This window comes from Elaeis guineensis, chromosome 9 (assembly GCF_000442705.2).
Source record: "Elaeis guineensis isolate ETL-2024a chromosome 9, EG11, whole genome shotgun sequence".
Taxonomy (NCBI): domain Eukaryota; kingdom Viridiplantae; phylum Streptophyta; class Magnoliopsida; order Arecales; family Arecaceae; genus Elaeis; species Elaeis guineensis.
In genome coordinates this window covers 10,292,015-10,314,151 of record NC_026001.2, presented here as the reverse complement: position 1 = coordinate 10,314,151, position 22,137 = coordinate 10,292,015, and the positions used below count along the sequence as shown (strand labels likewise).

At 48.1% G+C, this 22,137-nt stretch overlaps 1 long non-coding RNA gene and 1 pseudogene across 1 annotated transcript; both read right to left on the bottom strand.

Moving 5' to 3' along the window:
- Window positions 1–2,119: 2,119 nt before the first annotated feature.
- Window positions 2,120–7,853, bottom strand: LOC140850764 (phosphoribosylamine--glycine ligase-like; annotated as a pseudogene).
- A 484-nt stretch (window positions 7,854–8,337) lies between these two features.
- On the bottom strand, window positions 8,338–21,651 carry LOC140851520 (uncharacterized). Its single transcript, XR_012134213.1, has 3 exons — window positions 20,984–21,651; window positions 9,638–9,764; window positions 8,338–8,781 (listed from the first exon to the last, which is right to left on the bottom strand). It is a non-coding gene; the product is annotated as an uncharacterized lncRNA (long non-coding RNA).
- Window positions 21,652–22,137: the final 486 nt, after the last annotated feature.

Here is a 22,137-nt window from a genome sequence, read left to right as displayed (position 1 = left end):
ACACCAAACCCATTAAGGCATCATAACAGAGTTTCTCTGCATATAACCCCCTCTTTCCCTCAAAATTATATATTATATGTGACATGAACAAGCGGAGGCCATGAAGCTAAGAATAAGAAATGATACATGTTTCATTTGTGATAAAGATGCCATAAATATAGAAAAGACGACTTTGTTGACTCAACAAAAAAAGAAGCACATTCAATTTCACCACCATTTACCACATTAAAACATATCACATGCAACAATCCCTTTTAGGACACAGCACAAGAATACAATTATGGTAGATACTTTAAAATGTAATATTCAAAGATATAAAATTATTTTTTTCGATAAATTTTGTACCAATCCGAGCAGACAGATATACCCATATCAAGCTGGACCAAAAGAGAATCAGGATAGCTTGATCGAGAAGAATGATATACCAAAGGAGGGAGAGACCGAGAAGAATGATACACCAAAGGAAGGAGAGAGAAAGAGAGGAAAAGAGAGGAAAAAAGAGAGGAGGAGAGAGAGAGAATACGATATCGTCGGAGGTCGACGGTGGCCCATGTAGCCATTGGAGGGCTACTGAAGCCTCCATGGCTTGGTGTCGCCAACTAAGATTTTAAAACGAATAAGGGAGATAGAGGAGAAGCGACGTACCTAAGGGAGACGCAGCTGGTGGAGAGCTATCGAAGTTTTTTGGATGACCACTGCAGCCATCGAGCAGCGAAAACTACACGGACAAAGCACAACTGTGAAACAGAGGCAATTGCCCCTGCTTCTTCATCTCTTTATCACGTTTTTTTTTAAAAATGCTAATGAATAGTGAAGCTGACAATTGATTTACCCACTTCACTTTTTATTTTTTTTAAAAAAATAAAAAATAATGAAGCAAATCCATTACCGATTTCACGTAAGTAAAATCAGCAAATCCATTACTAACTTCATAATTTTTTTTAAAAAAAAAATCATAAAATAGGAACATCAACCCTTTTTGACGTCTGTGGCTTCACAGGCGTGAAGTGCAATAGCCGACGATCATAACAAACCATCGGAGGTCATCCGATGATCTCTCCGACATCTTTTCTCTTTTTCTTTTATTTTTTTTTCCCTCTCTTTTCCTCCTAGTCACTTCCTTTTCGTATCATTCTGATTCGATACGAATTCATACCGATCCATACCATCGACGATTGACACGGATTCCAATACCAATTTGCAAATCTTGACCTCTCTAATTCTAATGGGCAAGATTCAAATTTTGAGCACTCAAAATATGCCAATTTAAAATAAACCACTTGTGAACCCTTGCAAGAATTAAGAGGATTAAAATTAAAACTAAAACACAAGTAATAATAATTGATACGATAACTGATGGTAAGGCAGCATTTTTATACCATAGCACAAGTTTGTTATCCATATTAAGGATGACAAAATATGACATAATCTATCAATTCGATCCATGTTCGATCCGTCATAAATAAATTTAGATTGTGATTAAATAAATTTAAATCATAAATAAATCAATCTATTTAATCTATTTAATAATTAGATCAGATTTGAATTTTAGATATCTGATCTTTTTAATCCGTTTAATATTCAGATCAGATTGAATCAGATAACTTATTTAATCTATTTAATCTATTTCTGATCCATTTAATCTGACATGTTTATCTGTTTAACTCATTTAAAATTCATTTAACCTATTTAAAATCTATTTAATCCATTTCTGACCCATTTAACCTGACCTGTTTAACCTGTTTAACTCATTTAACTTGTTTAACCCATTTAACTAATTTAATTTATTTAATAAATAAATTAAATAAATCGAATCGAATTATTTTTTAATAAATAAATTGGATACAAATTTAAATTTTTGACCCGTTAATAAACAGATCGAATTTAAGTTGATGATTTTCTGATCTGATCTATATTGATCTGATCCATTTATGATCCGACTCGATTACCACCCGATAAGCATATACAAACATGACACAATTAACTATTACCCGATCTGACTCAACCACACCATTATGTGCAACCTCATCTATTATAAAGCCTGTTAGCTCTTCCATTTATTGTTTCTCATTTCTGCCTCGCGAATTAGCCTTCTTCACCCCGCCTCAGATCAACCGGCAAGAAAAATCATCAAGCTGCAGGTCTATTAGATTGATGCACCTCTTTAGAACAAGCTAAGCATGAACCACACCAAGGCAAAAGGCTACATCAACAAACTAACTTTCCTTGTTATCAGCTTCCACAAGCATTTCACAGCTTATTTTTGCAAGCCTCACTCCCTCTTTCTCCGTTTCTTCATGTAATATGCTCCTGGTAGAAGTTTTCATGATTTGTTTTGCCATGATAAGCTAGTGAGTCACAATGTTTACAAAAAGTCTGCCTTATTAGTAACTTGCCAGTGGCATGCGTTTAAGTGCTCTCCAGCCGATATCATGCCGATAGAATCCTTCAGGCCAGTCAATTGCTTCAACTGCATCATAAGCCCTTGCTCTAGCTTCTTCTATGTCTTTTCCCTTCGCAGTTACCCCAAGCACACGACCCCCAGAGGCAATGAAATTGCCATCCGAGTCCAGAGCTGTCCCAGCATGAAATATCTTAACCATTGGAGAAATCAGCCCTGCTTCTTCTAGGTTTCTTATCACAGTGCCCTTCTCATAGGCACCTGGATAACCTTGACCAGCCATCACAACCACCATAGCCGGCCCAGGTGACCAACTCAGTGACACCTTGCCCAACTCTCCCCTAGATGCTGCAAGCAGAACCTGTGCCAGATCGGACTCCAACCGCATCATCAGAACCTGTCAATTAAAGTTCAGAAGGGGAGTTCATGCATCAGTATTTGTGATCACGGATAAAATAAAATTGAACATAGACATGATGCCGATATAATGAGAATCAAATTACATCAAATTTGTAGAACTATAAATTAATTAATCATGTGATGTTGTCCATGCAAGTACACAATAATCCAATCTTAGAATTTCTCTACAAGCCATAACATTACAAAATTGGACCAATATACAACAATATGACCAGTCCGAACAAACCCAGCTAATGGCATGGAATATTTCATCCTAAGAGGCAACTAGAACCGGGCCCTTTAGGATATTTATATCAATTTTCTTCTGCATTATCATATTTTCCATTGTGGCCAAATATGCAGATTATATGAACTTAATAAGCAGTGTTCGATGCTGACAAAGTAACAGAACGGTTACTGACCTGGCATTCAGGATCTCCAAAGCGGACATTGTACTCAATGAGCTTAGGTAGCCCAGATTTTTTCTCAATCATAAGCCCAGCATACAACACACCAACAAATTTGCACCCTTCAGCTGCCATCCCCTTCACTGTTGGGAGGATTATTGATTCCATGACAACAGACTGAAGTTCTTTTGTTAGTACCGGTGCAGGAGAATATGCACCCATTCCACCTGTATTGGGCCAGTATCTCCATCACCCACTCTTTTATGGTCCTGTGCAGATTCAAGCGATAAGGCAGTCTCACCATCGACCAGAGCAAAGAAAGAAGCTTCTTCACCCTCTAGGCATTCTTCAATAATGACTCGGGAACCAGCAGATCCAAAAGCACCATTAACCAGCATCAAGTCTATAGCTTCATATGCCTCCTCTAAAGTCATGGCAACAATGACTCCCTTCCCAGCAGCCAATCCATCAGCCTTCACAACAATAGGTGCTCCTTGCTCCTTGACATATCGTTTTGCATCAGAAGGATTTGTAAAGGTTCGATACTGCATGAATAAACATGCATTATCGTACAAAATTAGTAAATTGAAGCTTCAAAGAAGTGCAGAAAGTAAATGTTTGATCGAGAAACTCATGTGACAGAGTGTCACTCAGTTATTTCAATTTTTCTATATGACTCACTAATAGTCATTAAACAACAAGTAAAGAAACAGAAACAAAAACTCAAATAAAGGAACGAAGACAAACCGAAACAAAAACAAACAGTAATAATTTCCTACTTTGAATATGCAAAAAGAAGTAAATGACTATTTTCAAACAAGTAAATGACTAGTGACTGCCAACTAGCTAGTTAGTAAAGTCTCTTGCATTGATACAAGAGACCAAGGTTCAATCCCACCTTTACTTTTATATCTGGGTACGGGGGAGGAGAGAGAGAAGATCACAACTAACAAGAATAAATTAAGAAGAGGAGGAATGCACAGTGATGGGGTGGATGGAATGGATGTTGGAATTCTTATTAAGAAGTTCTGCTCATCTATTGTTGATTTATATGTGCAAGCCTAACTTCACTTGACCAGTGAATCAAACACGTCCCATTTGAAGGACTTGAAGTAATCAAAATCAAGGATTTTAAGGCCCAGAAGGATGTTGGGGCATCCTGCCATCCTGAGTGTCAAGGTAGGCACTGTCCCGAGTGTCGGGACAGGATAGGGCAGGACTGGGAGAGGGATGGGATGAGATGTCCACTGTCCCAAGCGTATGATGCGATGCATTCTGTTCCATAGAAAATTCAGGATGGCCCTATCCCATGGGATTCAAATTATTAATCAAAATTCGCCATGCATACTTTCCACCCCAAGAGCAGTGCATTCCCACATCATATGGAATTAACAAGAAGTGTACAAAAGATTAGTAATCACTTCAGAACACTTGAAATTGAAAACATGAAAACATACCTTTGCTGTAGGGATGCCATATTTGTCGCACAACTTCTTCATGAAGTCCTTTGATCCCTCCAATGCTGCAGCCTCTGCTGATGGGCCAAAGGTTGGGATCCCAGCCTTAATGAGGTCATTCGCAAGGCCAGCAACTAAGGGAGCTTCTGGACCAATTACCACCAGGCCAACTCCCCACATGTCACAAAAGGATATCACAGCTGCACTGTCAGAAATATTTAGGTCTGATATGCAGGTGGCATCCCCAGATTGACCAATCCCTGCATTACCAGGGGCACAAAAAACTGCATCACAGGATGGAGACTGCTTCAAGGCATAGCAAAGTGCATGCTCCCTTCCTCCACCACCAATGACCAGAACCACTACCCTCTCTTCTACAATAAGAAATATGCAATTAGAAATAACTTTCTCCCAATGAAGAAAGGAAAGGGTGATCCTTGTACCGATAACAATTCATTGGATCACAACAAAGAAATTAAAGAGGATGATTGTTATACCAATAATAATTCATTGGACAAGAACAAATATGCAGTAAAGATATTTCATAATCGCAAGGCTAGAAAGACTACATAGACATCATATTTCAAACATTCATATGCCCCGGTCATACAAACTGCATTTTGAAGATTTGAGGTTTAACTCTCAATATTTAGTATGTAAGTTCAGTTTGCCACTCGCATCAACAGTGTTATTTACCAGGGATCTTAACAACCCAATAATACGATCAATTCAAAGAAAGAAGAAGAAATGAAGGAAAGCCATGATCTGCATCTTTGCATTCCATAATTTCAAAAACAAAGGTAAGCAAGAATAACAACAGTCACATTCAAGGTCAATAAAATAGCTCAGATCTAGTCACAGCCACAGTAGCAGAAAACCACACCAAACCTTCGATTAATCTAAACATTCATTTTAAAACCAGCTATCATCCAAGAACACTACTCTAATCACATTTTACCTGTACCCTCCCCCCAAAAATCGCCCATTTGAACTCTCCAACTCCAACAAAAGCATATTTTCAAATATCACCATCCTTAATCCAACAGAATTAAGACTTTTAGGCACTGATTTAAGTCCTGGTTGGCATGGCATGGTACGCACACAAAATATATAAGAAGCCAGTGACTTACCAGCATCCAACACTACCAGCTATAAGTCAAAATTTGGCATGCTGCCCTGCCAGTGCATGCCAAGCACTAGCATGGCATGGTACATACAGCACAAAATACCGCTTTTCCATTACCACAACAACACAAGAAAAAAGAATCTTCTTCTCCAGTACTCCCTTTTTCACCACTTAGGGAAAAGGTTCCCAAGAAATAAAACACCTACTCCAGTAATCTCAGCAAGTATAACCAAGGTATTTCACATACCCTGCAGATTATAGGGCAGCAAAGAAGAACCTTCAGACAATGTCTCTCACAAGCTCTATTTTGATATGCTGATTGCTCAGACTATAATAAAAGGAAGATGCCAAGCCACCAAAGCATCAAATTTCCCTCATAAATGTCCTACCCAAGGCAGAGATAAACCCCAAACCCCAAACCTCTTCAAGCATATGGTCTCCAGAATCCCTTATGACATGGATTTAGAACACACTGTTTGATTATGTACTCGTATTTATATCTATATGAAATCAAATTAAGTTTATTTTAAATTAAATATGAAATGCATGCATCAGACGTTTCCCAAAAGTTGTGTTTTGAAACACTAAAATTTGGACAAAATCATTGGAACATTAGCTCAAATATTCCTGTCACTAACCTATACCCATAAATCGCACATGTGTACAAACTTCTATTGCTGATGATCACAAAAGGATTTTTCTTTCTATATAACAGAAATACTTATGAACTAAGGTCCCAGTTTCTCACCAGCCACCTTGGCACTGCCGTTGCCATTGCCAGAGAAGGCAGTTCCCTGCGAATCCCCATTGGAGCCATTCGACGCCCTGGTGATGAAGCTCCAACGAGGCGACACAGGGGATTCTCCAATATGTGACAATGAAAGATCACTCCATCTCCATTTCTGGTAGCCAACAAAGGAAATTGATGAATTCAGGCCACCGAAAAGATGATTCTTGTGGAATGCTTTTGCTAGTCTGGAATCTGGAAATCTCAGTGAGCTCGCGATATTGTAAGCAGCACAAGCCATTGATTCCTAACAGAAAAAAAAAAGAAAAAAAGAGAGTATTAGGAAAAAAAAAAGTGAGAAAGCACAAAAAACAACCATCTCCATTAAAGTTCAAGTATTGAAATAAGAAAGGAAGAGTAACTTAATATCAGAGTTTTTTTAACTTCATTTTATAACAACAAGACCCGAAACCAATCAAACCTGTTGTGGGCGGGCATCGGGGGCTTCGAGCCCGAAAGTCCCATACCGGAAGTTTAAAAAGAGGCTACTGCTTAAGTATTGCCAGCCTCCCTCTCCCACGTGAGGCGCCTTTTGCGGGGCAAAACCGTGAGGGGCGGGGTGTTAACCGGGTCAAAGGCCTGGGCCCCGTTCCAGAACGGACAATACCTCACGATTGGTGAGGGGCGATGGGTTGGTACGACTTGGGTAGTAGTGCTCTAACAGTGGCGCCGTCTGTGGGAACCCGTCCCCCGTCCGCGCAGTAGCCTCCTTTGCAGGGGGGCTTCTGTTGTGGGGGGCATCGGGGGCTTCGAGCCCGAAAGTTCCATACCGGAAGTTTACAAAAGAGGCTACTGCTTAAGTATTGCCAGCCTCCCTCTCCCACGTGAGGCGCCTTTTGCGGGGCAAAACCGTGAGGGGCGGGGTGTTAACCGGGTCAAAGGCCTGGCCCGTTCCAGAGCGGACAATACCTCACGATTGGTGAGGGGCGATGGGTTGGTACGACTTGGGTAGTAGTGCTCTAACAAAACCAAAAACTTATCTATAGATACTAAAACATCTCAACATAAACATATTATTTCTATGTATCAAAAAAAAAAAGCACCTTATTTCTGCAAGCTGGTCTTCTTTTCTTCCCCAGGAGAAAAGAAAGCTAATGAAGAACAAAAAGAGAAGAGAAAGAACAAGAGAAACGGGAGAGAAGGGAGAAAAGAAGAAAGTGACCTAGCTGCTTTCTGGCTTCTACTAAGATATTTCTCTCCTTTGATGCCGTCTTCTAGGGAATCAAGAAATGGGCAAAAAAGGGGGAAAAAAAAAAGGGTGGGTTTGGATTCCAAAGCTGGACCCGGTAATACTACTGGGTCGGATTCAGCTCCGACAAGAGCTCAGCAGTGAAAGAACTCAGGATTCGGATAAATTTATCGGGTTTAAAGTGGAATCTGATTCATTCCGATTCCCGCCGCCTCCTATTCCGTGAATAATGTCGCAATTTTTTTTACATAAAAATCACAAACAGGAACTCTTTTGCGGAGTAGAACAAGAAACAGAGCGATTATTCATAAGCCACTGAAACCAATTTGAAAAAAAAATAAAATACTTAAAAATGTTGAGAAAAATCACAATTTGAAGTAAAACCAAAATGGGAAACAATAGAAAAATAAAAAAAATCATTTTTTAAAAGAATCGCAGGTAAAAGGAAAACAACAAAATTTCAATTTAAATAAAAATTTCCCATCAATAAAACTGAGATAGGAGTAAGATTATCACTATTTTTAATTTTAAATCATATAAATCGATACGAAAGATTAAAATTGGGATCTTACCTTGAGATTATCGTGAAACTTTTACCGCCTGAGAGCACCTAAAACCGCCGGCTTTTTTCAAAGAGGTTTCAGGAGGGGGAACCAGGGGAAAAGTGAGAAGCGATAGCCTGATTCAAGTCTATAAATCGAGGGGTTTTGATACCGTCACGCCCACGGTTGCCTATCGTCCACTCCGCGTCCGTCGACCGCCCAGAGCTCGATCATCTCGATGTTGGCCAATCCGACGATAGTGATTTAATCTAGAAGAAGGAAATAAAGTAAAATACACAACATACAATCCAAGTGATGGAGGCACCACTGGTCAGCCAAACCAGGGGTGGGGAAACCGGCAAATGGTTTCAGTGTGCGCGCCGGGTTCGGTGGGCTCGTCTGAAGTCCGTGGGCTGGGGAGTACCAACCGATGACCTCCATGCAGTGTAGCGCAAGAAATTGATCCAGCAGGACTAAAAAGAAGAGAAAGTCTCATGCAAAAAAAGGTTGTAAAGTTTATACCCAAATTGATGCCATATTTCAAGGGAGTGACAGCTTTCTCCAATGATGCACAAAACAGGCTTAGAACTGTCTTGGTTGGCCTACATTGGTACAAAATTGTGGGACCCACAACTTGTAGCAAGTGGGTCCCATTAGAGTCTAATTTCATGGGAATAACCCTAGCAAAATCCAGAGGCCAGTAGGGGAAAAGTAAACAGGGTTTGAGAATAGCTGATATGGTTGTTCCTAAAGATGCCATCAAACCGGGCCGAAACGAATAATTGGAGTCCGAAGCTTATCTCAATCCATAATAGTTGGGCTTGAAATTCAACTCAAGATTGATTAAATTTAATATTTAAATTCGAACTCAATTCAATGAAGCAATAAATCGATTTGATTTGGTTCGAATATTAATTGAAACATACTCAATCTCAAATTTGAATCGAATTGAAATTTTGATCATAATTTAAAATAAAATTATAATATAATATGATATTTTTGAAATATTAAATTAATAATTTATATATAAAGGCTCGTGGGTCTTCAAATCAAATATTTTACTTCTCGAATTTGACTCAAAAAACTATACGAGGATAACAATCGAAGGGCTCAAGTTGAGCTTGATGCTACTAGCTGTGTTTCACAATAAAGGCATGCCACCTCAGTCCTAATGACCATCTCCATCATGGGAGGAGACAATCAAGCACTTGAGCTCAACAAGCCATGCACAAGCTTTTGAGCAAAATTCAGACTGAGAATTTGAGTTGTGGACAATCTGAAGTATGAGCATGCAAAGCAAGTGAAAAACATTAAACCTTTTTAACAAACCTAAATTAGCTGATCGGTTGACAAATGCTGCGACCTTTGATTGGGACCTACTTGGTTGCCATTTGAATCAGTTGAGGTTAATAGCTTCAACTTGAAATCCAGCTAAATCCGACTTCTTTCTTCACACCTGTTGGGTATAAAATATCCACGGTCGAAGTTCTCAGCGGGATTGATCCTTGCGGGCTCTGTCCACGACGCCAAGGAAGACTCCGTCCGGACTCCTACGGGAGCCGGGCTCCGTCCACGACGCCAAGGAAGACTCCGTCCGGACTCCTACGGAAGCCGAGCTCCGTCCACGACTCCAAGGGGGACTCCGCCCGGACTCCTACAGGAGCCGGGCTCCACCCACGACTTCAACCGCAAGGAGGACTCCGCCCGAACTCCTACGGGAGCCGGGCTCCGTCGCCAACTTCAACTGCCGGTAAGCTCCGTCCGGACTCCTACGGGAGCCGGACCTCGCACCTAACTTTAATTGCAGGAAGACTCCGCCCGGACTCCTACGGGAGCCGGGCTCCGTCCACGACGCCAAGGAAGATCCGCCCGGACTCCTACGGGAGCCGGGCTCCGTCCACGACGTCAAGGAAGACTCCGTCCGGACTCCTACGGGAGCCGGGCTCCATCCACGACTCCAAGGGGGACTCCGCTCGGACTCCTACAGGAGCCGGGCTCCACCCACGACTTCAACCGCAAGGAGGACTCCGCCCGAACTCCTACGGGAGCCGGGCTCCGTCGCCAACTTCAACTGCCGGTAAGCCCCGTCCGGACTCCTACGGGAGCCGGACCTCGCACCTAACTTTAATTGCAGGAAGACTCCGCCCGGACTCCTACGGGAGCCGGGCTCCGTCCACGACGCCAAGGAAGACTCCGCCCGGACTCCTACGGGAGCCGGGCTCCGTCCACACGTCGAGGAAGACTCCGCCCGGACTCCTACGGGAGCCGGGCTCCATCCACGACTCCAAGGGGGACTCCGCCCGGACTCCTACGGGAGCCGGGCTCCACCCACGACTTCAACCGCAAGGAGGACTCCGCCCGGACTCCTACGGGAGCCGGACTCCGTCGCCAACTTCAACTGCCGGTAAGCCCATCCGGACTCCTACGGGAGCCGAACTTCGCACCTAACTTTAATTGCAGGAAGACTCCGTCCGGACTCTTACGGGAGTCGGGCTCCGTCCACGACGCCAAGGAAGACTCCGCCCGGACTCCTACGGGAGCCGGGCTCCGTCCACGACTCCAAGGGAGACTCCGCCCGGACTCCTACGGGAGCCGGGATCCACCCACGACTTCAACCGCAAGGAGGACTCCGCCCGGACTCCTACGGGAGCCGGGCTCCGACGCCAACTTCAACTGTCGGTAAGCTCCGTCTGGACTCCTATGGGAGCCGGACTTCGCACCTAACTACAGGAAGATTCCGCCCGGACTCCTACGGGAGCCGGGCTCCGTCCCCGGCTGTGACTAAAGGAAGACTCCGTCCGAACCCCTGCGAAAGCCGGATTCCGAGCTCCTCTTGCCAGACACTCCAGCCGACAGACCTCCACCCCCTGGCGTGCTGCAGTAACAGCCGTGATTCTGCTCCATTCCCTGCGGCAGATCCCACGCAGCTCCATCACTCTATGACTCTGCCCCACTCCCTGCGGCAGATCCCATGCGGCTCCAGCATTCCACGACCCTGCTCCACCTCCTGCGATGGATTCCACGAGGCTCCATCTCTCCTTGGCAGGCCGCAATAATGGCCACGGTCCTGCTCCACTTCCTGCGACGGATACCACGCGATTCTCCTATCCTTTGGCAAGTCGCGACAACGGACGCCGCTCCACTTCTCGTGGTCGACTCCACGTGGCATGTCCCGGTAATGGCCACGGATCCACCCCACTACCCTCTGCAATAAATTTCTCCTGACTCTGGGCGGCCCACTATCAGACGGTTACAGGCATCGCTATCAATTTGTTGCCCCCTCCGTCTATAAAAGGGAAACTCCAGATACGTTATTCTATAAGCTCTCGTTTTTACCTAAAAACTCTGCTAAAATTTCCGTTCGAGCACTCCATTCTTGTTGAGGCAGAGAACTGACTTGAGCGTCGGAGGGTCTTGCCGGAGCAACCCCACCTCCGGTTTAGACTTCTTTTGCAGGTCCCGGTGGCGACCGCAACTCCCTCGACTCCAGCTTCTCCGACGCAAGCGAATTTTTGCACCAACAGGATTGGCGCTAGAGGAAGGGCCTGTGTCTTCGCAGCATCCTTGTTCTTAAAGGAGCGCTCAACGGAGCCGCCTCCGTCATCTTCTCCGGCACCCACTCCTCCTTTCCCCCACTGGATCCTCACCTGATGCCTTCTCGTGAAGCATCCGCGCAGCTACCCACGGCCTCCGCAGCCATATCTCGGACCCCGGTCTCGCCTCTGGTTTCCCAGGCCTCGCGCCCTCCGGCTATGGTCGCCGGCATGGAGTGGCCGGGCGATCGGCCTCCGACGGATTCCGCCAACACTATCTCGGGAGGATCCCGACAGAAAACGACCAACATACCGGCTGTATCCCCCAAATGGCAAAAGACTGAAGAGCCCATAACCTTTATCGAAGAAGACACTCAGGGAGTCCAATTCCCTCGTAACGACGCGGTCGTAGTTTTCTTGAATATAGCAAATTACGACGTCCGTCGCGTTCTCATCGACAATGGAAGTTCGGCCGACATCTTGTTCTACGACGTCTTTTCAAGAATGTCCACCCTTGACGGCCATCTGAGGCCGATTAGCTCCTCCCCTTTGGTAGGGTTTACCGGCGACGCCGTTCCGACGGAAGGAATAATAACTTTGACCGTGGCCGCAGGTCAATACCCAAGACAATCCAGGGCCCTGATGAATTTCTTGGTGGTGAAGAGCCATCAGCCTACAATGCAATTCTCGGCCGACCTGGCCTCAATGCTCTCCGAGCCGTCGTATCGACCTACCATTTGAAGTTGAAGTTCTCCACCAACCAGGGGATCGGAGAGGTCTGGAGAGATCAAGCCCTGGCCAGACACTGCTACAATATAGCCTTGCAAAGAAGCGATCAATCCGACCCCTGTCCCGTCAATGGACTGGATGCTCGCGATGATCTCGCCGAAGAAAGGGGCACCCCAATCGAAGATCTGGTACCAATCTCTTTGAATGACGGGAACGCGGAGCATGTAGCGATGATCGGCTCCAACCTAGGGGAGGAGGTGCGGACGCGTCTCATTGATTTTCTACGAAGGAATGCGGATATTTTCGCTTGGGTTCCAGCAGACATGCCAGGGATTGACACGGAGGTCATGAAACATCATCTGGCCGTCGATCCAAAGCATCGACCGACGAAAGAAAAAATTCGGAGTCACGCTCCGGAGAGGCAGAAGGCGATAGCCGAGGAAGTGGATAGGCTCCTTAAAGCCAGATTCATTAAGGAAGTCAATTATCCCGATTGGATTTCCAACGTTGTCCTGGTCAAAAAAGCAAACGGCAAGTGGAGGATGTGCATAGACTTCAAAAAGCTGAATAAGGCCTGTCCGAAGGACAGCTACCCCCTTCCCAAAATCGATCAACTGGTGGATGCGACCTCGGGCCACGAGCTCCTCACCTTCATGGATGCATTCTCCGGCTATAATCAAATTAGAATGGTGTTGGAAGACGAAGAAAAGACAGCCTTCATCACTAATCGTAGCCTTTACTGTTACAGGGTCATGCCTTTCGGCCTCAAGAATGCGGGCACAACCTACCAACGATTGGTGAACAAAATCTTCAAGGAGCAGATCGGCCGCAACATGGAGTCTACGTGGACGATATGCTCATAAAAAGCAAGTCTTCCAGAGATCATGTCGCTGACCTCGAGGAGACCTTCGACGCTCTCCGAAAATATAGAATGAAGCTGAACCCAACTAAATGCGCTTTCGGAGTAACCTCAGGAAAGTTCCTGGGCTTCATGGTATCAGGGCGCGGGATCGAGGCCAATCCAGAGAAAATTCGTGCCATCCAGGAGATGGCCGCCCAAAGTCGATAAAAGAGGTTCAGCGCCTCACGGGGAGGATAGCGGCCTTAATCGCTTCGTCGCAAGGTCGGCCGAACGGTGCTTGCCCTTCTTTCAAACCCTCAAGCAGCCGAAGAACTTCTGTTGGACCTCCGAGTGCCAACAGGCGTTCGAAGAATTGAGGAGCTACCTTGGCTCACCCCCGCTGTTAGCAAAGCCTGAGCCTGGGGAGGAGCTATTTTTATACCTGACGGTCTCTCCCATGGCCCTCGCGGTCGTTCTTGTCAAAGAGGAAGCGAAAGTCCAGCGGCCAATCTACTATGTTAGCCGCGCGTTGAGGGACGCCGAGACAGGTACACCAAATTAGAAAAACTAACTTACGCCTTATTGATTGCAGTCCGGAGGCTCCGACCCTACTTTCAAGGGCATACCGTGACGCTACTCACCAATCAACCAATCAAGGCGGTTTTACACCAGGCGGACACCTCCGGGAGGATGGCAAAATGGGCGATCGAGCTCATAGAATTCGACATCAACTATCGACCCAGACCAGCGGTGAAGGTCCAAATACTGGCAGATTTCATAGTAGAGTGTACCATCCCAGAGGAAGCTGAACCTGAACAAAGCAAAGTTGACGACCTGAAGTCCCAACCGAACTCCCCCGAAGAAGAGGCCGATCCCTCTGATCGCTTTTGGGCCCTCTATGTGGACGGATCTTCCAACATGTCGGGCGCAGGTGCAGGCCTGATCTTGGTCAGTCCGGAGGGAGTCATCGCAGAATACGCTCTGCATTTCGAGTTTCCCGCAACAAACAATGGAGCGAAATACGAAGCTCTGATCGCAGGACTAAGGATCGCCAAAGAGCTGGGAATAGGTCAGCTCTGGGTGCACAGCGACTCTCAACTAGTGGTGGGACAAGTCAGCGGGAGTTACGAAGCGCGGGAGGACAATATGGCCAAATACCTTGAGAAGGTAAAGGAGCTCACTCCCGCCTTTAGCAGCTTCAACATTAGACAGATTTCAAGGTTGGAAAATACCAGGACTGACCTTCTCTCCAAGCTGGCGACGTCGGCTCTGGCCGAATTGCCCCAAGGCGTTCTCTTTAAAGTTCTAAAGCACCCGAGTACAGAAGAATCGTGGCCCGTGATGGAGATTGACCACGAGCCCAGTTGGGTCGATCCACTGATAATCTATCTCAGGGATGGAGTTCTCCCCCAGGATACGAAAGAAGCTCGAAAGCTTCGAAATCAGGCCTCCCGGTACATTCTTTATGAGGGCAAGTTGTACAAGTGATCATACTCCTTGCCCCTTTTAAAATGTCTCCGGCCCTCGGAAGCTGACTACGCCTTGTGGGAAGTACATGAAAGAATTTGCGGAAACCATTTGGGGGCTAGATCTTTATCCCACAAGTTGCTCCGCCAGGGATATTACTGGCCAACAATGCATCATGATTCGATTGAATATGTCAAAAAGTGTGATCGATACCAGAGATACGCCAACGTCCAGAGACAGTCCGCCACCGAGCTCACACCCTTGAGTGCCCCATGGCCTTTTGCACAATGGGGGATGGACATTCTCGGCCCCTTTCCTCTGGCGTCTGGGCAAAAAAAGTTTCTCCTTGTAGCGATCGACTATTTCACCAAATGGGTTGAAGCCGAACCACTAGCGAAAATCACAGAAGCAAAAGTGCAAGATTTCGTCTAGAAGTCGATCGTGTGTAGGTTCGGTCTGCCTAGAACCCTAATCACTGATAATGGACGGCAATTCGCGGGAGCAAAATTCATCGAATTCTGTGAAGATCTGAACATCTCCCACAACTTCACATCAGTAGCCCATCCTCAGACGAATGGCGAAGCTGAGGTGACTAATCGAATCCTTTTGCAGGGGATTAAGACAAGGCTCGAAAAAGCGAAGGAAACTTGGACGGATGAACTTTATCATGTGTTGTGGGCATATCGAACTACCCAGAGGCTACCTACGAGGGAGACCCCCTTTGCTTTAGCCTTCGATACGGAAGCCGTTATCCCAATCGAGTTTAAACTCCCGTCGGCATGAGTCGTGGCATTCGACGAACATCAAAATTCGCAAAGTCTTAGAGCCAATCTCGACCTGTTGGAAGAAAGATGGAAGATAGCTCAGTTCGAATGGCAGCCTACATACAGAAAGTCGCTCGATATTACAACACCCGGGTCAAGAAACTCGCCCCAAACTGGGAAGGACCGCTGTCTCGCAACCTCAGGATCGGAAGAAACTCGCTCCAAACTGGGAAGGACCGTATGAAGTCAAAGAAGTAGTCCGGCCCGGAGCTTATTATCTTAAGGAACTCGGAGGAGCCGACCTCCCGCGACCATGGAGCTCGAAAAACTTACGGATGTACTACCAATAACTTCATTTTAATCGAAAGTTGCATACCTGTATGTCTTTGGACAATTCAAACAAACTGAATCAGAAACTAAAGGGAAACCTCGTCCCGACAAAGTGAAGGCCCGGTTCCATTTAGACCGGATGGGGGGAGAGGCCCTGCAATGCCCATATGCGCCCCCACAGTCCTGTTAGGGACAGGAGGAAAACCTCACCCTAACTTGAGCAAAGTCGAAGGTCCGGTTCCATTTAGACCGGATGGGGGGAGAGGCCCTGCAACGCCCATATGCGCCCCCACAGCCCTGTTAGGGACAGGAGAAAAACCTCGTCCTAACTTGAGCAAAGTCGAAGGCCCGTTCCATTTAGACCGAATGGGGGGAGAGACCTTGCAACGCCCATATGCGCCCTCACAGCCCTGTTAGGGACAGGAGGAAAATCTCGCCCTAACTTGAGCAAAGTCGAAGGCCCGGTTCCATTTAGACCGGATGGGGGGAGAGGCCCTGCGACGCCCATATGCGCCCCCACAGCCCTGTTAGGGACAGGAGGAAAACCTCGCCCTAACTTGAGCAAAGTCGAAGGCCCGGTTCTATTTAGACCAGATGGGGGGAGAGACCCTGCAACGCCCACATGCGCCCCCACAGCCCTGCTAAGGACGGGAGAAAAACCTCGCCCTAGCTTGAGCAAAATCGAAGGCCCGGACTCCTACGGGAGCCGGGCTCCGTTCGCAACTTCTACCGCAAGGAGGACTCCGCCTGGACTCCCACGGGAGTCGGGCTCCGTCACCAACTTCAACCGATGGTAAGTTCCGCCCGGACTCCTACGAGAGCCGGGCTCCGTCGCCAACTTCGACTAATGATAAACCCCGTCCGGACTCCTACGGGAGCCGGACTTCGCACCTTACTTTAATTGCAGGAAGACGCCGTCCAGACTCCTACGGGAGCCGGGCTCCATCCGCAACTCCAATTACAGGGAGGACTCCATTCCGCCCGGACCCCTACGGGAGCCGGCTCCGTCACCAACTTCAACGGCTGGTAATCTTCGTCCGGACTCCCACGGGAGCCGAACTTCGTCCCGACTTCGCCTACGAAAACCGAACTCCCGTAGCCTCGCTGAGAGCGGAGGAAAAATTTCAGGCGAAAAAGAAAAAGGAAGGTGATGGGCCACATCAGCGACGATTGGAAAACAAATAGCATCCAAGGTGCGGAGAACCCTGTCGCGGCAAGGATTGGGGCCCTCATCAGGAATCCCAGCTTTCAAGAAAGCTTTCTACGCAAATCCAAGGTAGGACAACTTCCTCGAGGTGACAGAAGCTTAGACCTCCGAGCTCAAGCCATGAGGGGGGACACCAAGCCCGAATGGCCCCCCAGGCGAGTCTGCGGCCACTGACGGAAAGGATGGGTCAATATGATGACAACCGAGTATCTTCGAGCGACACAAAAATCGAAAAGGAGCTCGGCAAACGACAATTCAACACGAATAAAAGAGCCACCGATGACCTAAGGACGACGTTAAAAAAAAAAAAAAAAAAGAGAAGAAAGGGAAGAAGAAAAAGAAGAAAAGATGAGAAAGGGAAGGAAGTTCGGCAGACAACAATTCACAAGGTAACAAAATCTCCTTCTCACTTTTCAACTAACAAGATGTACGTTACAAGACCTGGAGGGCCAGAAAAGAATACATTATTACAAGGCTCGAAACACGGCTTGGAAAGGATACACCGAAGGCCGCTTCAAGCTGCAAACTTCTCTTCCCATTCCTGTCCTTCCCAACTGCGTTTTCCAGCGCGTGTGGCAGACCTATCGGCTCTCGCCCTGCCTTGTTTCGCTCCACCTCCGAAATCCCAACCCCAGGGGGAAAAGGATGGGATAGATTCCAGGGGGCAGTCAGGGCAACGGCAGCGGCGACGAAGACCTGTTTCAAGAAGAATCGGAGTCACCCCGGAGGCAGCGGCGACGTCAGAGATATGCGCTATCACCAAACGCTCCGCGACAACCACCGTCCAAAGTGTTCTGGCAAGGTTGGCATACGCTACTTCCACCGTCCCCGCAACAAGTTTTACTGCCCCATCATCGACGCCGACCGCTTCTGGTCCCTCGGCCCCGACGACATCAAGGATCCCGCCACAGCTTGCGACGACGGCTCTGTCCTCCTGACCGATGTCACCCCGTCTTGCTACTCCGAAATTCTCAGGCAGAACGTCTTTACCGACGGTCTCCGTCATTAAACCCCTGTTGTTGAAGGAATTCTTCCTCAAACCCCCTTTGAAGCGACGGAGACCTTCAGCGGCCGCTCGATGACCGGAGAACTCGCAGGCCACTGTTCTCCTTCTTGCCTTCCTCCAAGCCCTTGGCATCCTCTTGAGGATGGCCTCTGGGGTGGAGGACCTGGCGGGGAAGCCCCTTAAAGAGGAATCGGGGGGCTGAGGATGGCAGAGAGACAGCAAAGACCGGCGCGGAGGACGCTCGGAGTTGGCAGGGGCACCGAGGGAGTGGCTGAGTAGCTAGGCTCTCAGACGAAAGAAAGGTGCCGTCTTTTAGGCGGAGTAAAGCCCCGAAGGAAGGGTAGGGGGTTTAAATAGGCAGCAGATCTTAGCGCAATTATGGTGGCGGGTATCCCTAGACCAACTGGTGCTTCCCACGTGTCCCGCGTGTCCCACTCGCCGCTATCGAGGATTGACTGTTCGCAAATTTCCACGGCGCGACGCTTGGGATCGCATCTCAGTGGGAGTTTCGAAAAGACTCTTCGGATCACCCTAATCGGAAAAAGGGCCCTGGCATGCGCGCATTAAATGCCGACATATCCGAGGGCGATTGCGCCGGGACGTCAGGGAGGAAACTTCGGCTGCGACAACCTCTCTGAACTTCCTTCATTCGAAATTCAAACTCGAAAGTAAGGGGACTGGTGTTGCGTATAAAATATCCACGGTCGAAGTTCTCAACGGGATCGACTCTTGCGGGCTCTGTCCACGACGCCAAGGAAGACTCCGCCCGGACTCCTACGGGAGCCGGGCTCCATCCACGACGCCAAGGAAGACTCCGCCCGGACTCCTACGGGAGCCGGGCTCCGTCCACGATGCCAAGGAAGACTCCGCCCGGACTCCTACGGGAGCCGGACTCCGTCCACGACGCCAAGGAAGACTCCGCCCGGACTCCTACAGGAGTCGGACTCCGTCCACGACTCCAAGGGAGACTCCGCCCGGACTCTTACGGGAGCCGGGCTCCACCCACGACTTCAACCGCAAGGAGGATTCCGCTCGGACTCCTACGGGAGCCGGGCTCCGTCGCCAACTTCAACTGCCGGTAAGCCCCGTCTGAACTCCTACGGGAGCCGGACCTTGCACCTAACTTTAATTGCAGGAAGACTCCGCCCGGACTCCTACGGGAGCCGGGCTCCATCCACGACGCAAGGAAGACTCCGCCCGGACTCCTACAGGAGCCGGGCTCCGTCCACGACGCCAAGGAAGACTCCGCCCGGACTCCTACGGGAGCCGGGCTCCGTCCACGATGCCGAGGAAGACTCCGCCCGGACTCCTACGGGAGCCGGACTCCGTCCACGACGCCGAGGAAGACTCCGCCCGGACTCCTACGGGAGCCGGGCTCCGTCCACGAAGCCAAGGAAGACTCCGCCCGGACTCCTACGGAAGTCGGGCTCCGTCCACGGCGCCAAGGAAGGCTCCGCCCGGACTCCTACGGGAGCCGGGCTCCATCCACGATGACAAGGAAGACTCCGCTCGGACTCCTACGGGAGCCGGGCTCCGTCCACGACTTCAAAGGGGACTCCGCCGGACTCCTACGGGAGCCGGGCTCCACCCACGACTTCAACCGCAAGGAGGACTCCGCCCGGACTCCTACGGGAGCCGGGCTCCGTCACCAACTTCAACTGCCAGTAAGCCCCGTCCGGACTCCTACGGGAGCCGGACTTCGCACCTAACTTTAATTGCAGGAAGACTCCGCCCGGACTCCTACGGGAGCCGGGCTCCGTCCACGACGCCAAGGAAGACTCCGTCCGGACTCCTACGGGAGCCGGGCTCCGTCCACGACTCCAAGGGGGACTCTGCCCGGACTCCTACGGGAGCCGGGCTCCACCCACAACTTCAACCGTAAGGAGGACTCCGTCTGGACTCCTACGAGAGCCGGGCTCCGTCGCCAACTTCAACTGCCGGTAAGCTCCGTCCGGACTCCTACGGGAGCCAGACTTCGCACCTAACTACAGGAAGATTTCGCCCGGACTCCTACAGGAGCCGGGCTCCGTCCTCGGCTGTGACTAAAGGAAGACTCCGTCCGAACCCCTGCGAAAGTCGGATTTCGAGCTCCTCTTGCCAGACACTCCAGCCGGACTTCAGCCGACAGACCTCCGCCCCCTGGCGCGCTGTAGTAACAGCCGCGATTCTGCTCCATTCCCTGCGGCAGATCCTATGTAGCTCCATCACTCCACGACTCTGCCCCACTCCCTGCGGCAGATCCCACGCAGCTCCAGCATTCCACGACCCTGCTCCACCTCCTGCGACGGATTCCGCGAGGCTCCATCTCTCCTTGGCAGGCCGCAATAATGGCCACGGTCTTGCTCCACTTCCTGCGACGGATACCGCGTGATTCTCCTATCCTCTGGCAAGTCGCGACAACGGACGTCGCTTCGCTTCTCGTGGTCGACTCCACGTGGCACGCCCCGGTAATGGCCACGGATCCACCCCACTACCCTCCGCAATAAATTCCTCCTGACTCTGGACGGCCCACTACCAGATGGTTACAGGCGTCGCTATCAATTGTTGCCCCCTCCGTCTATAAAAGGGAAACCCCAGATACATTATTCTATAAGCTCTCGTTTTTACCTAAAAACTCTGCTAAAATTTTCGTTCGAGCACTCCATTCTTGTTGAGGCAGAGAACTGACTTGAGCGTCGGAGGGTCTTGCCGGAGCAACCCCACCTCCGGTTTAGACTTCTTTTGCAGATCCCGGCGGCGACCGCAACTCTCTCGACTCCAGCTTCTCCGGCGCAAGCGGATTTTTGTACCAACAACACCCATTTCCTTCACTAGCCTCCTCATCTTACCCTTGTTTCCTCTCCTACCTGGCGAAGCATACACTTCATTATCATCTCTGCAGCCATTTCACCAAGCTGAACATTTCCATTTACTTTACAAGCATTTAGCATTGTTGGCCAAGCCAAAGAACAAGGATCAAATGGAATGCTTTCAATAAAATCCCTTTGCTTCTCTTAGTTTTCCTGCTCGACATAATATGTCAACCATGCAAGTGTAGTGCTCCTCACTCCGGGCGACAGTCCATGGGCAGCCTTTCCGAGCAGCTGGGATCGATGCATCTCTCACAAGCATTTCATCGAATACGTGGACTGCGTGCAGGATCAAACCGCACCATCACCAAGATTGAAGCGAATCGTAGAATAAACCCATGGGGAGCCTTTCCGAGCAGCAGAGATCGATGCATCTTGGAATTTTGAAGGACTGAGATGATATCAGGGGCCTGCCTTGTGAGCATGTATGCGTTGCGTGTGCATGTGTGTGTCGAGACATACACACATACATAACAGAAGACAAGTGATTTATGTGAAATGCGGCGCATTTGGAGGGGCTAATCCCTACCCTATCCCACCCTGCCTCCTGGGGATGACTCTAGCAAAATTAAACCCTCATCCCTTGACAAGAAAATATTATTACATGCATACACACACCGATGCGTGCCATCAATCTGGTACGTTACGATGGACCATCATTAAGACAAGTGCATGATGAATAAATATTTATCTTAACAATTAAAAATATAATAATCTAAAATTTTATCCCAAAAAATATATTTTTTTTAAATTTTTTTGATCCATATAAATATCCAAGATCCTCTTAATGAATAATCAATATGAAATTAAATATATATCCATATGGACTCTCATATACTCCTCCATTTAAATCTAGATATCCTCGTCAAGTTAAGAATCCAAATCATATATCCATTTATAAACATTACGACTAGTCCGTGGTTAGTTCAATGAATCCGTGCTACAACCTGTAGTATCTTCTAGTATACATGAGTTACGGGATGAGTTCGCTTTGATATTACTATATTAGGGGCGGCTCAACACATTTGGAGGCCTAAAGCTAAATATTAAAATATAATTTTTTTAATTAAAATTTATATAAATTTTTTATTAAATTTTTTTTT